A 13896-nucleotide genomic window follows, 5' to 3' on the forward strand; every position below is an offset into this window, starting at 1 on the left:
CTCCGTCTCGTTCTTTTGAAGCATCTCGGCCTTCGCAGAGCTCAAAAACCTATTCACGATGCCTTCGGTCATCGTGCGGACCATGGTCACCTGCGGGGTAGAGCAAAACAATATTTTAGAACCAAGAAAAAATTTGGCATGACTTTCCCTAAAAATAGGACCAAAAAGAATGCATAGTGCCAAAATTCTCGCCGAAACGGAAATGAATCAACATTCCGGCAAAATATTGGCAACTATCACATTTCAAATACCGGTACCTGCAAACACAAACATATATGCAACACCACAAACATATGCAACACCACAAACATACATAGATCTAGCTAGGCCATAAAAAGTGCATGTGCACGTTGTTGGAGGGAGAACAACATAAAGATGCCTCCCCCTTACTTACCTATCAAAAAAAGGTAATTTAACCACTTAATTTGGATGAATCTATGGTGCAAATGAGGTGAGGAGGAGGAGGCAACCGAGACAAGCTTGGAGGAGGAGGTGGAGAGAATGAAGTGGGGAAAGTGAGTGGGTAGGTGTGGCTGTCCAAAATATCTAGCTGGTCCCAAGTTACTAATGGCGCACCACCTACAAATGCGCCATTAGTAACCCTGGTTACTAATGGCGCACCTGCTAGTGGTGCGCCATTAGTATTTTTGCAAAAAAAATTAAAAAATATACACTAATGGCGCACTAGGCCACAGTGCGCCATTACTAGTTTAAACTAGTAATGGCGCACTATATCCTGGTGCGCCATTAGTAGTTTTGGAAAAATAAAAATAAAAAAAATATAGTAGTGGCGCACTTTGTGGCTGGTGTGCCATTACTACTTAGAACTAGTAATGGCGCACTGTGCCCTGGTGCGCCATTAGTATGTTTGGAAAAAAAATTGTTACTAGTGGCGCACCGTGTGTCTCGTGCGCCATTAGTGTCTTTCACACTAATGGCGCACCAGCACACGGTGCGCCACTGCTATATAGTAGTGGCGCACCACATGTGTGGTGCGCCATTAGTGGCCATTTCATCTATAGCCCTTTTCCCAGTAGTGAGTTGACATAGCACCAGCTCTATGACGCAAAACCCCCATTCCTGCAAAGAGTACACCAAATCCAATTGCCAAATCCCTTTTCGAACGAGAGAGGGCCCTAATTGCAGCAAATAGGACCCCTTCTCCATTTCTTCCCAGTTTAGAAGACAAAGCTTATATTGTTGTCAGGAACTTTGTGCGCATCTTTCCTTCATGGAAAGATTATACCGCAGACAGAGAACAATTTCCAGTCTTCCTCCGCAACTTACGGATAAGTAATGTACTAATGTTATTCATGGTCATTGCTGCATATGTTTCTGGAACACACAAGATTTCATTCTTTTAAATAGGAGAGGACCAAAATGGATTGTGAAGACGAGCAAGGGTTGGTTGCGCTTTTCAAACACTCGTTGTTGAAGTATCGTTCCTACCTGAGGCAAGCGCACTTCGATGGCAAGCCTCTAAACGAAATTTCTGTAAAGTCTCCGGTGCTACATTTATCCGACGGTGACTGGAATAATCTTGTTACACATTGGTCTCGGCTGCAGCGTAAGGTACTATCTATGATATCACATCACAATTTGAACTACATTTCTGCATTTGCCTTAACGTCTCACTTGTACGAAAACTGATAGCAGAAGAACATTCATTCTCAAGGGACCACAGAATCTCGCAACTATACTGCACACTGCATTGCTCTTGTGAGTACCTCTTGCCCTGTATGACCATACTTACTTTCATAGCTATTTGATTATGTAGCATCACTGCACATGTTAGCCTCGTTATCGTCCATTTGGTGGACATTATAAGATCTGTGTGGACTCTTACATAAATTTAGAATCAACCCAATGCTTTTGAAGAGGTTTAGCTCTGCAGTCCTCTTGTAAGGACTGAACGTCGTCTATCACTGTTCTTACATTAATAGCTACTCCCTCCGTCCCATATTATAAGAACGTTTTGTACAGTACACAAGTGTTCAAAACACTCTTGTATTATGGGAAGAGGGATTGGATCATTGTGTAGCATTCTGCATCTTATCTCCCTTGCCCACCATTTACTAAAAAAGATCAGATCTATATTTAATCTTACCAAAAAGTAGAATACATGGACAATTCCAGTGCAGAAGTTTAGCCCATTGCTCTTGTCAGTACATTTTGTCCTGTAATGCTTGTATTTCCAGGGATTGGTAGTTGATTATGTAGCATCAATCTGCATCTTATCTTCATTATCCTCTATCCCTTCCAGTATTATCATATCTATAATTACTCTCTACAAAATGTAGAGTACAGGCAATGCTTATGAAGAAGATTTTGTGCTGAAATTCTTGAGTTATCCTTCCCTTGACATGGAGAAGGGCATTATAAAGCCGGTGTTAACTGTTAATGTAAGGCAGTCCTTCTAAAGCCTTTATCCTCCACTGTTGTTTAATTTGCTCATACTCCCTATCGTTTGCTCTTGTTTAGTTTGTTGTTTCTACCAAAATGCATGTTCGCAAGAACCGTAAGCTCTAAGTTTTACTTGTAAAACCAAATTCCTTATTCATACCATGCACATTACTCAATACTCCCTATATGTATGCTTGTTTTTGTGGATGTATAATCCAGTGTGTGGTGAAGCAGCCCACGTTTGCACCTTGTCATCTCCTGTTTTATCTTACTGATGTGGCTGATGATATGACCAACATGCCATGCACATTAACCAAAATAGATACAATGATTTTCTTTGCCCTTCATCTATGCTTGTTATGTTGACATGGTAATCCAGTAGTGTGGTGAAGCTCCACGCATTATGAACAATGCCAAATTATGCTACTGATATTTTGAACTTACTCTGTATTTTCTAATTTGAAATTGGATGGAATTGACAGCACAGTTATCGGTGTCAAAACCGGCGGATCACGGGTACGGGGTCCCGAACTGTGCGTCTAGGATCGATGGTAATAGGAGACAGGGGACACAATGTTTACCCAGGTTCAGGCCCTCTCTATGGAGGTAATACCCTACTTCCTGCTTGTTGATCTTGATGAATACGAGTATTACAAGAGTTGATCTACCATGGGATCGTAATGGCTAAACCCTAGAAGTGTAGCCTGTATGACTATGATAATGAGTGTATCCTTTCTGGACTAACCCCTCTGGTTTATATAGACATCGGGGGGATCTAGGGTTTACATAGAGTCGGTTACATAAGAAGGAATCTTCATAATCGATCGCCAAGCTTGCCTTCCACGCCAAGTAGAGTCCAATCCGGTCACGGGTACAGTCTTCGGCCTTCATGTCTTCACAGCCCATCAGTCCGGCCCAATGGATAATAGGCTGGACGCTCGAGGACCCCTTAGTCCAGGACTCCCTCAGTAGCCCCTGAACCTGGCTTCAATGACGAGGAGTCCGGCACGCAGATTGTCTTCGGCATTGCAAGGCGGGTTCCCCTTTTTCCAAACTCCAAGATAGTCTTCATATGTATTGATTGTATCCGGACTTGTATACACAACTGCAGAGGATATAATATTTTACGAGTTCAATCCCCCGACAATTTTTTGGTAATATGACATCACGCCTACTTCGGCCATTATTTGCGAACCGCTTTAGCTGGCCCATCGCCCCACGTCTCAATACGCGGTTTTATTGCCATGTCTTATCCAAGCGGAGATCGTGCCTCCCTTTTTTAAGGGATTCCTATCAACCCGGACGTGGGTAACCCAACCGTCGCTTGGGTACAACTCCTCGGAAACAAGCAAGTTTTCGAGGCCTGAAAGGAGACATTTGATATTCGCAGCCTTTATACATAGGGGTACAGACCCATCTTTTTCTTCCTCGCTTGCTTTTCCCTCAACCCCCGCTATCCCGAGTTCTACCACCCGGGTTTTGATTGCTACAAGCCCCAATTATGTCCAGATCCATCCGTTAAGGCCGGTGGGTAGCTTCTTCCGTTATGGAGGGAGACATTGCAAAGCTTCGGGCGGCGAGGTATTTGACCGCGGAAATCCATCATCGGCTTCCCGCCGAGGGGCAGGTTATTCCCACCCCCAGATCCGGCGAGAGGGTCATGTTCATGTCCCACTTCCTTCGCGGGTCAGGGTTTGCACTTAACCCCTTCGTCCGGGGGCTCATGTTCTATTACGGGCTAGATTTTCACGATCTGGCCCCGGACTCTATTCTTCTTATTTCGGCGTTCATCGTCACGTGCGAAGCCTTCCTCCGGACTCCCCCGCACTTCGGCTTGTGGCTCAAGACCTTCGATGTGAAGCCGCAAGTGATAGAGGGGGAGCAGGCTGAGTGCGGTGGTGCTTCAATGAGCAAGCTTGCTAGCGCCGTTTAGCTGAAGGGATCCTTCGCCAAATCTTCCGATTTGTGGCAGCAGTGGTGGTTCTATATCACCGAGCCCCGTGGCTCTAAGTGGACAACTGCGCCTGTATTTCTATCCGGCCCCCCCAACTCAGGTTGCATCATGGATTAATAAGGGGTTGGATTGGGGATCAACGAACGAGGTGCGAACTCTGCAAAGTCGCATCCGAAGCCTCATTGAGAAGGACATCGATATAGCCAACGTCGTTCAAGTAATGTTAGTTCGTCGGACCCTGCCATGCCAGCGACGGCCTCTCCGCATGTGGGAGTTTAATCCGGAAGGGCCGCGGACGCTTCAGCACTTCTCCGGCACTACACATGAAGGAATATGGAGATCATTCTTCGGGAAACAAAGGCAATGGCCGGACACCACCGAAGATGTCGGCCTAGACTGTAACCGTCCGGATACCCCGGTAAGTACCCGTTTGCCGAATACCTTATAATTAGACACCCAGTAGCAAGATACCGACAGTATCATCCCTTTTAAGGGCTGGATAAAGAAGGTGGAGCGGATTAGGTGTCCGGCTCCCCTTCCCGAAGACTCAGCTACTCCTGTGCTAACAAGGATGCTCGCCTCGGCACCGTACCAGGCACCAGCAGTGGAGGGTGAGAAGACCCAAGATGACCTTGGTTCCGGAGGTAAGTCGGACAATGAGTCCGGAGAAATCGACCTTTCCTCGCCCGGGAACAAAGGCAGAAAAGGACCCAGTATCCCTTCTCCAAGCAGGAGGAAAAGGGCCGCCTCCGACGATTGGGAGGGGTGGTCTTCCAAGAAGGGCAAGACGCCATGGTCCAGCGGGTTGGGTTTGAAAAGCGACACCGTTGAACAACTCCAACAGGGGGACAAGCCCTCGGCCAAACCGTAAGAGAATCCGGAGTACTTTGATAGAGTCCTGCTTCGTTGCTGTTACCGAAGATATTCGTAACGCATTCATGCATTTTCGCAGGTCGGCACACAGTTTTTCTGGGCGATCCTCTTCTTCGGGGAGTCTTCTCCCAGAGATGATTGAGAGCGAGACACCTCCTCCAACCTCCTCGCCCAATATGGCGAATGACTCCGAAGTGTTATCGCGGAGGGTCTCTTTTGACCAACAAGTTACGCAGGAGACAGGAGAGGCAGCACCCGAAGGTGGACCTCCGGCCATCCAGGATTCCGGGGCTGACGCTAACAAAGGCCCCAGACTATCTGGTTCGCAGCCGATAGTGATTCTGGAGACGGGTGAACAGATTCCTTCAAAGGATGACTGTGCCCCTGGAGCAGTGTCCGGAAACCCGGAGACTCCTGATATATTGCGGGACATGTTGCGGAAAGCATCTGTCTCGGGGGAACAGCGTACCTTGATGGGTACAGTGATTGAGAAGATTTTGTCCATGAAGAGCGGATTAAATGAAGCTTTTATGAGCCTACTGAAGGGCTTCGAGGTTTGTGACATAATGTTTTTCAGCTATGTTTCATTTGCAAAGATGCGCCTGTGTATAGGTAGTAGCCCCTGAGACTCAGGTTTTCTTCCATTAGGAAGCAAACAGAGGATCAAAAATGATCGTTTTGAGGACTAACCTGATGAACTTGAACACAGGCTGCTTCCCCCTTGGCCACTTCCCGGACCATGGAAATTGCCGAGCTGCAGCGGAAGCTTGATGTGGCAGGGGATGATCTTGCATTAATCAATACGCATCTTGACGAGTCGCAAGGTATGTATTCAGGGCAATCCCCATACATCTTTGTGGTATAAGCATGATGCTATAATTTTTATGCTGGAGTATGCGTGGCTGCAGATGATGTTGCCGCCGTTGAAGTTCTTTGAGCGGAGCTGGCCCGCACCAAGGAGCAGGCCCGGCGTAGCAATGTTGCTCCCGAAAAGGCATCGGCTGAGCTAAAAGCCGAACAAACTACACGGTGCCAAAAAGAGGAGAAGATATCCATGGTGGCGCTCGAACTAGAAAATGCCACTGGCCGCTGCGAATTTCTAGAGAAGGAGAATAAAGCCTTAACGGCTGAACTGGACAAGGCCCTACAGGAGGCGAGGGAAGCGCGATCAGAATCCAGAGCAACCCGTGAGGAGGTTCGGCAGGCAACGGAGATTGTGGCTGGAAAGCCTTTTCTGCTGCAAACTAAGTTCGGTGACCCGGACTATGTTCAGCTTAACCAAGTGTGGAGTTCACGGGACGAGTTCTTGGACTTTCGGAAGAGTTCTTCCGATGTGGCGCAGTATTACCAAGAGCGAGATGGATATGCAACTGAGAAGCTTTTTTGGTCACAGTTCGGCGCGTCAAAGCGCCCTCTGTTGCTCAATGAACAGATGTCCCAATGGGCCGAACTTCATAGGATATCCGGCGCTGCCATGAAGGATGTCATAATCTGGTTGTGGCCAACCGAGCTTGTTCCGAATAGCTATTTCGGTTTGGTGCAGAGGCTTGTTGACGCGATGCCGCGTATCGACGCTGTGAAGCGGTCGGTCAACGTGCATTGAGGGTGCACGGATGGCCTTTGCCCGAGTCAAGACGTTCTGGGGGAAGATGAAGGCCATCGATGTTGCGACGAAGAGTCCACCCAAAGGCAAGGACCGTCTGGAACCGGAGCATTATTTTGAAGACGTCCTAGGGGCCGCCCTCTTGATAGAGGGTCAATGCTCGAAAGACATAATGTTCGAGTGAGGTGTATGATAATTGTAAAAGACAATTTTATAGTTAATCTTTTTTTATGTTTTGCTCGAAAGCCTGAATTCCTCCTGTGCGGCCGTTTTAATATAATCTGAAAGTTTTCCAGTCGTCGGCTTCAGCCCCCTCGTAGGAAGTACAGGGGTTTTCGAAAAAGCATTTAATCACTCTTTATCCAACCTCTTGGTCCATGAAGGAAGTGATAGTGCGGCGAACCAAGCAATCGGACTATAGGGCGTTAACAGTTTCACTTAGCCATAGGAGTTTTATTGTGGGGCTACGACATAGCCCCTGGTATGTATGCGGCGTATGGTGCCTTACATATTTGAGCTGAAAGAGATCCCTCGTGTGACACGGAGAATCGCAAATGATTCTAGGAAGTCGCCAAGTGGTTGACCAGCTCTCGCCGCATCATGACAGTCAATTTTGGGCTTTCTCTACTGAGGTGCTTATCCGGTTTAGACCAGGGCACAATCGCAGTACTTCTCCCTTTACTACCCTAGCTGATAGAGCGGAACATAGGGTATCAAGCACAGGAGCCGGGCAACCCAACTACTGACCCAAGACAATGATTAGGAGCTGATGCATATAAGGCCAAACTTGCGACGTTGAAGTGCGCTGTAGAGCTGTTCAGGCTTTTGCTGGCAACTCATTTGTTCCCATACCGAGCCCCTGGCAGGTTATGCCAAGGTATATTTGTGAAACATCCGTGGCAGCCGTATTCCGTGGCGAGACAACACGGATAATTAGTTCGGATATGTTTTACTGGGAACTGAGCGGTATGCCAATGATTACTTATGATATATATAAAAGCCATCCTCCCGGCTATTTGACATGCTCGGGGTTGGAGGCGGAGGAACAGGTATAGTACAGGCTCAAGAAATAGAGAGTGCGGTCTACAAAAATTTATTTTGGACCTCCTATCGCACATCTGCGCCGCCAGTCCTCGGTGGGGGGAATCCTTGATGGAAATAGCCCCTTAGGTGAGTATACGGATCCAGAGCCAGTTTCAGATATTTATCCTGTTCGTCACCTATTTTTAAAGGATCGAAGGAAGAAAAAACAAAAAGGAAAATAAATAAAAAATGTTACTGGAGTGCTTGCAGGCTTGTCCGTATTGTGCTTTCGCCAATGCCCATGGTATCTTGAGTGCATAATGATGTATGCGCGCTACAAATTTTGTAGGTGTACGGAGTGGGCGGCGGAAGCCGGGTTGCTATTTCCATTCTGGGAGTAGTTGATCCTCGGGTGGAGATTGCTTCTGACCCCCAATGTTTCGTTGGTGAACCTTTCCGTCATCCCTGTCACCTGGCGGCCTCCTCCCCCTGTGTTCGGTGTTGAGCTTGCCGGCCTGTTTAAAGACCCAGCAGTTTCTGTTGGTATGATTAGCTGGTTTATTGGGGTGGCCATGAATCACGCAGGGTCGGTCCAATATCCTGTCCAGGTTGGATGGTTTGTCTCGGTTCGCCTTGAATAGCTTCTTCCGTTGACCAGGCTTGGGGTTGCTGAATCCAGCGTTGACCGCTGTGTCGCATGATCTTTCATTGTCATTGCGACTGTTGTTTTTCTTCGTCGTGGCTTTCCGTTGCCGTCTCGGATTTCGCAGGTGCCCGGGTTGCTGGCACTATTGCTTCCACGAGCGAGCCAGCTATCTTCTCCCACGCAAAGCGGGTCATTGGAGCAGTGAGGGTTGTCATGGATTTAGGTCCTTCTTGGCCGAGGTGGCGTGCCAGCCATTCGTCCCGGGCACTGTGTCTGAAAGCCGCAAGGGCTTCTGCGTCCGGACAGTCGACGATATGGTTCTTTTTGACTAAGAACCGAGTCCAGAGCTCCCTGGCTGATTCTCTGGGCTGCTGGACAATGTGACTTAGGTCATCGGCATCCGGTGGCCGGACATATGTTCCTCGGAAGTTATCGAGGAAAGCCTATTCCAAGTCCTCCTAGCTGCCTATAGAATTTTCAGGCAGGCTGTTTAACTAGTACCGAGCTAGCCCTTTTAGTTTTAGTGGGAGGTATTTAATGGCATGGAGGTCGTCCCCACGGGCCATATGGATGTGGAGGATGAAATCTTCTATCCATACCGCGGGGTCGGTTGTCCCGTCGTATGATTCAATATTGACGGGTTTGAATCCTTCGGGGAATTCATGATCCATTACTTCATCAATGAAGCAATGTGGGTGTGCGGCGCCTCTATGTTGGGCCACACTGCGACGTAACTCCGAAGGAGTCCCTTTGCGGTTTTCGGCTCGGGCGTGGCGAGGTTTGACACGTTCGAATAGGTAGCCATCGTCGCGTGTCGATGCGTTCTTTCGCGATCCGTAGATCGGTCTTGCGTGTCTTGCTCTATTGTCCAAGTCCCACTGCAGGTCGTCTGGGTAATCGTGACCTGCGTTGTTCTTGCCTTTACGGCGAGGTGGGACGATCTGGTGTTCGGCTTGAGTTGCCTTTTTATCCGGACAGAGTTGTCGGCGACCTTCCGCATTTTGTGATGATGGTATGGGCCCAATGCCCCGTCATCGGACTGGTATAGCAATCTGTGCTTTGGGTGGCTTTTTGCTAGGCCACTAAGGCCATATTCTTTGGCGACCAGGACTTCGGTCCATCTGTCGTTGAGTAGATCTTGGTCAGCTTCAAGCTGCTGCTGCTTCTTTTTCAGGCTCTTTGCCGTAGCTATCAGCCTGCGCTTGAAGCACTCCTGCTCGAGGGGCTCTTCGGGTACGATGAAGTCTTCATCGCCGAGGCTTACCTCATTTTCGGAGAGCGGAAGATAGTTGTCGTCCTCCGAACCGTCGCTGGGCAGGGCCTGTTCGTCGGGGCTGGCTTGCCCGTTTTCCTGTCCTCCTGCTCGGATATTGCTCCCACAGGGTCTTCATTGCTTTCGGCGCCGTCCGGAGTACTATTTTCTCCAGTGCCATTGTTGTTGCAGCGTGACTTGGAGCGGCGTTTGGGGCGCCGGAACTTAGCCTGTGTCTCAGGAGTTTTATTCTCAATTGGATCTCCCTTGTCATTGCCGCAATACTTTTTAAGTGTATCGATCATGTACACGTCGTATGAGGGGGTGGCCGTCCCATGCCTGATGACTGGCGGGTCTTGGCCTTGCTCCTTGTCGGCATCGTCGTCTATACCGTCAATGTCTTCGGAGCCAGAAGCAGGCATGTCAGTTAAGTCCTCGACAGTGGCTATGAAGTGGGTGGCGGGTGGGAAGCGAGATTCTCCATTATCAGCCTCTAGCTCGAACCGGACATAGTTTGGACGTGAGTCCCCCATCGGGGACAGGTTTTTCAATGAATTCAGCACATCGCCAAAGGGCGAGTGTTGGAAGACATCTGCGGCGCTGAACTCGATGATTGATAACCGATCCAACTCGGTGTCCGCATGTGTACCGGTCCGGGACTTATAGCCGAAAACGAGTCCGGGGTTCCATGGATGCAAATATTGCGGGGTGTCGAGTCCGTGTGCGGCTCCAATGCCGCAGACTCCATGGCCTCGGATGGCATGATCTGCTGCGGTTCTAAGGCCATTGCAACAACAGGAAGCATCTCCTGGACGTGATCCGATGATAGATTTAGGTCATGTTCATCAGGGCGAGGGGGAGCGATCGCTGCAGTCTCAAATACGTTGAAGATCAAGTCTCCACGGATGTCCGCGACGTAGTTCAAGCTTCCAAATCTGACCTGGTGGCCAGGGGCGTAGCTATCGATCGGCTCCAGATGGCCGAGCGAATTGGCCCGCAGTATGAAGCCACCGAACACAAAAAATCTGTCCGGGGAGGAAGGTTTCTCCTTGGACAGTGTCACTATCGACGATTGAAGGGTCCATCAAACCTTTCGTCGACGGCACAATGGAACTCCCAGTGAAAGCACCAATGTCGGTGTCAAAACCGGCGGATCTCGGGTAGCGGGTCCTGAACTGTGCGTCTAGGATTGATGGTAACAGGAGACGGGGGACACGATGTTTACCAAGGTTCGGGCCCTCTCTATGGAGGTAATACCCTACTTCCTGTTTGATTTATCTTGATGAATATGAGTATTACAAGAGTTGATCTACCACGTGATCGTAATGGCTAAAACCTAGAAGTCTAGCCTGTATGACAATGGTAATGAGTGTATCCTTTCCGTACTAACCCCTCTGGTTTATATAGACACCAGGGGGATCTAGGGTTTACATAGGGTCGGTTACATAAGAAGGAATCTTCATAATCGGTCGCCAAGCTTGCCTTCCACGCCAAGTAGAGTTCAATCCGGACACGGGTACACTCTTCGGCCTTCATGTCTTCACAGCCCATCAGTCCGGCCCAATGGATAACCGGTCGGACGCCCGAGCACCCCTTAGTCCAGGACTCCCTCAACAGTTATCATCTTTGTTTATACACGTGCAAAACCTGTCATCTCTCTGCTTTGTTTCAGGGTGATATGCCTGATGGCATGCACAAATCTGCTGAAGGCTGTGAGACAAACCCAACATATATTGCAGCAAAGAAGGCAAAACATCTTGAAGATAGCGAGACAACCCCGAAGTCTTGTCTTGATGCAGTCTTCAAGTTACTTGAGACTAGCAGTCAGACAAGCTCACAGAATTCGTTATCTGAATCAGTTCGACTTCTTCAGTCCCAAGTTCTAGCAGAAAGGCATTCTGCAACTCAACTTCGACTTGAAGTCCTATCTCTAAGAAAGATTGCGGAGAACACCAATGAGAACCTCATCGCTATACAGCTACACCTGGAAGCTATGACCGACATGCTAGGCCGGTCTCACAGCCTTGGTTAGCAGCTTGCGCAGCAGTTCCCGCTCAAGGCTAACCTTTCTTGAACTATCTATGAAGTGGTCTCAGTTCAGTATTATTTTGTTACGCTGCAATGGAGCCCAGTTTTTGTAATCTGCTTCTTCGTTGCGTGTTATGATCACTGGTGGCGAACTTCGATGCCAAGTGGATGTAATATACCATAAATCCTTTATTGTATAGTGTAGGTTTATTCTTAGTTACTATGTCATAATTTCTTTATTGTATAGAGTAGGTTTGTTCTTAATTCTTACTAGGTACTGCCATCATTCGCTATCTGAAAAAAATCAGATGTAGTCGACCGGGCCGAAACATTCGCCTCTAACGGGCCTGGTGTTTAGCGGGCCACAATTGGGCCGGCCTGCATCTTTCCTGGGCTCGAATCATTGGGGCCTTCGCACTTTACGCGAGGCCCACAACTTACACCGGCCTATATTTTAGTTGGGCCTTTTGTGGACCCAGCGCTTAGTTTGGCCCAGGTAGCGTTGGGCCATTAACAGGCTGAATATTGTACTGGCCTGTTATGGCCCAGATGAAACCATGGGCCTTTAGAAGGCCGAAATGCATATTGGGCCTCAATTTTCACTAGTCGTCGACGGGCCTTCAGCAGGCTGAAATGTAGACGGGGCCTTTTTGGGCCCAGTTATATCACGGGCAGTTACTAGGCCGAAACATATCTCGGGCCTTAGTTGGCCCACTGATATCATGGGCCTTTAAAAGGCCGACACTACTACGAAAAGGCTAATTAGTGGCGCACCTGTTTTTGCCATTAATGGCGCACTACAGGTGCGCCACTATTATCACGCCATTAGTAACAAAATAGTAATGGCGCACCTATAGTGTGCCATTACTATGCATATCTGCTGCGCCATTACTATCTGACTTAGTAATGGCGCACCACATAGAAGTGCGCCATTACTAACATTTTTTTTTCAAATTTTCTTTCAGAATTTTTTTTTCATTTTTTTCTTAATCTCAGGTCACTATGGCTTAATCTCAGGTCAATATGCTTAATCTCAAGTCAAATCGCACTCCGTGGTCAATCTTCCCGGAAGGTCACCCATCCTCACACTACTCCAACCCAAGCACGCTTAACTTCGTAGTTCTATCCAACCCCAGCACCAGCTCACTTCACAGGCACTTGTTGTTATATCTATCATATCAATCCTATTAAACCTTGTTGATGTCTAGGACTTTGTTCATGTTCATGAGTGTGATGAAATTTTGAAAAAATATTTCAAACTTCCCGGGCATATTAAGTATCATATTTTGAAAAAAAATTCCAATTTTTTTTCTGTTACTAGTGGCGCACCTAGGAAATGGTGCGCCACTAGTAAGTTTGATTTTTTTTCATTTTCCCCCTCTAGATCTTAAAAGCCCTGTATCTTTCGTTCTGTTAGGTTTTTGGGGATTTTGAAGATGTTGAACGGGGTTTCCCTAGTTCAATTCGTATGTAACTTTTCGAGTAGATGATTTTTCATATAAAAAACTTTTTAATCCGAGTTTGTATGCAAAAGTTATGCCCATTTTACTAAATTCCAGAGAGATTTTGCAAATAAAGTCGAAATTCATATTTGTAAATTTTCCCAACAACTAGACCACATATCACATGGGAAACTTATTTTCTTTTATTTTTTTGACATTTCCATCATTTTTTATTTTTATTTTAAACTGAAAAGGCCGTCCACGGGGGGGGGGGGGGGGGTGCATTTAGCACCAGGGTTACTAATGGCGCACCTGGTGGGTGGTGCGCCATTAGTAGCTTTGAAAAAAAATATTTGTTAGTACTGGCGCACCAGTGGACAGTAATGGCGCACTGTCCACTGGTGCGCCACTACCAACAATTTTTTTTATTTTTTTTTCAAAACTACTAATGGCGCACCACCCACGAGGTGCGCCATTAGTAACCCTGGTGCGCCATTACTATGTCAACTAGTAATGGCACACTATCCCCTGGTGCGCCACTACTAACAATTTTTTTTATTTTTTTCAAAACTACTAATGGCGCACCACACACCAGGTGCGCCATTAGTAATATGTCAATAATGGCGCACCTGTATCTGGTGCGCCACTGCTATATAGCAGTGGCGCACCACA

The sequence above is a fragment of the Aegilops tauschii genome, chromosome 1, assembly GCF_002575655.3.
Source record: "Aegilops tauschii subsp. strangulata cultivar AL8/78 chromosome 1, Aet v6.0, whole genome shotgun sequence".
Taxonomy (NCBI): Eukaryota; Viridiplantae; Streptophyta; class Magnoliopsida; order Poales; family Poaceae; genus Aegilops; species Aegilops tauschii.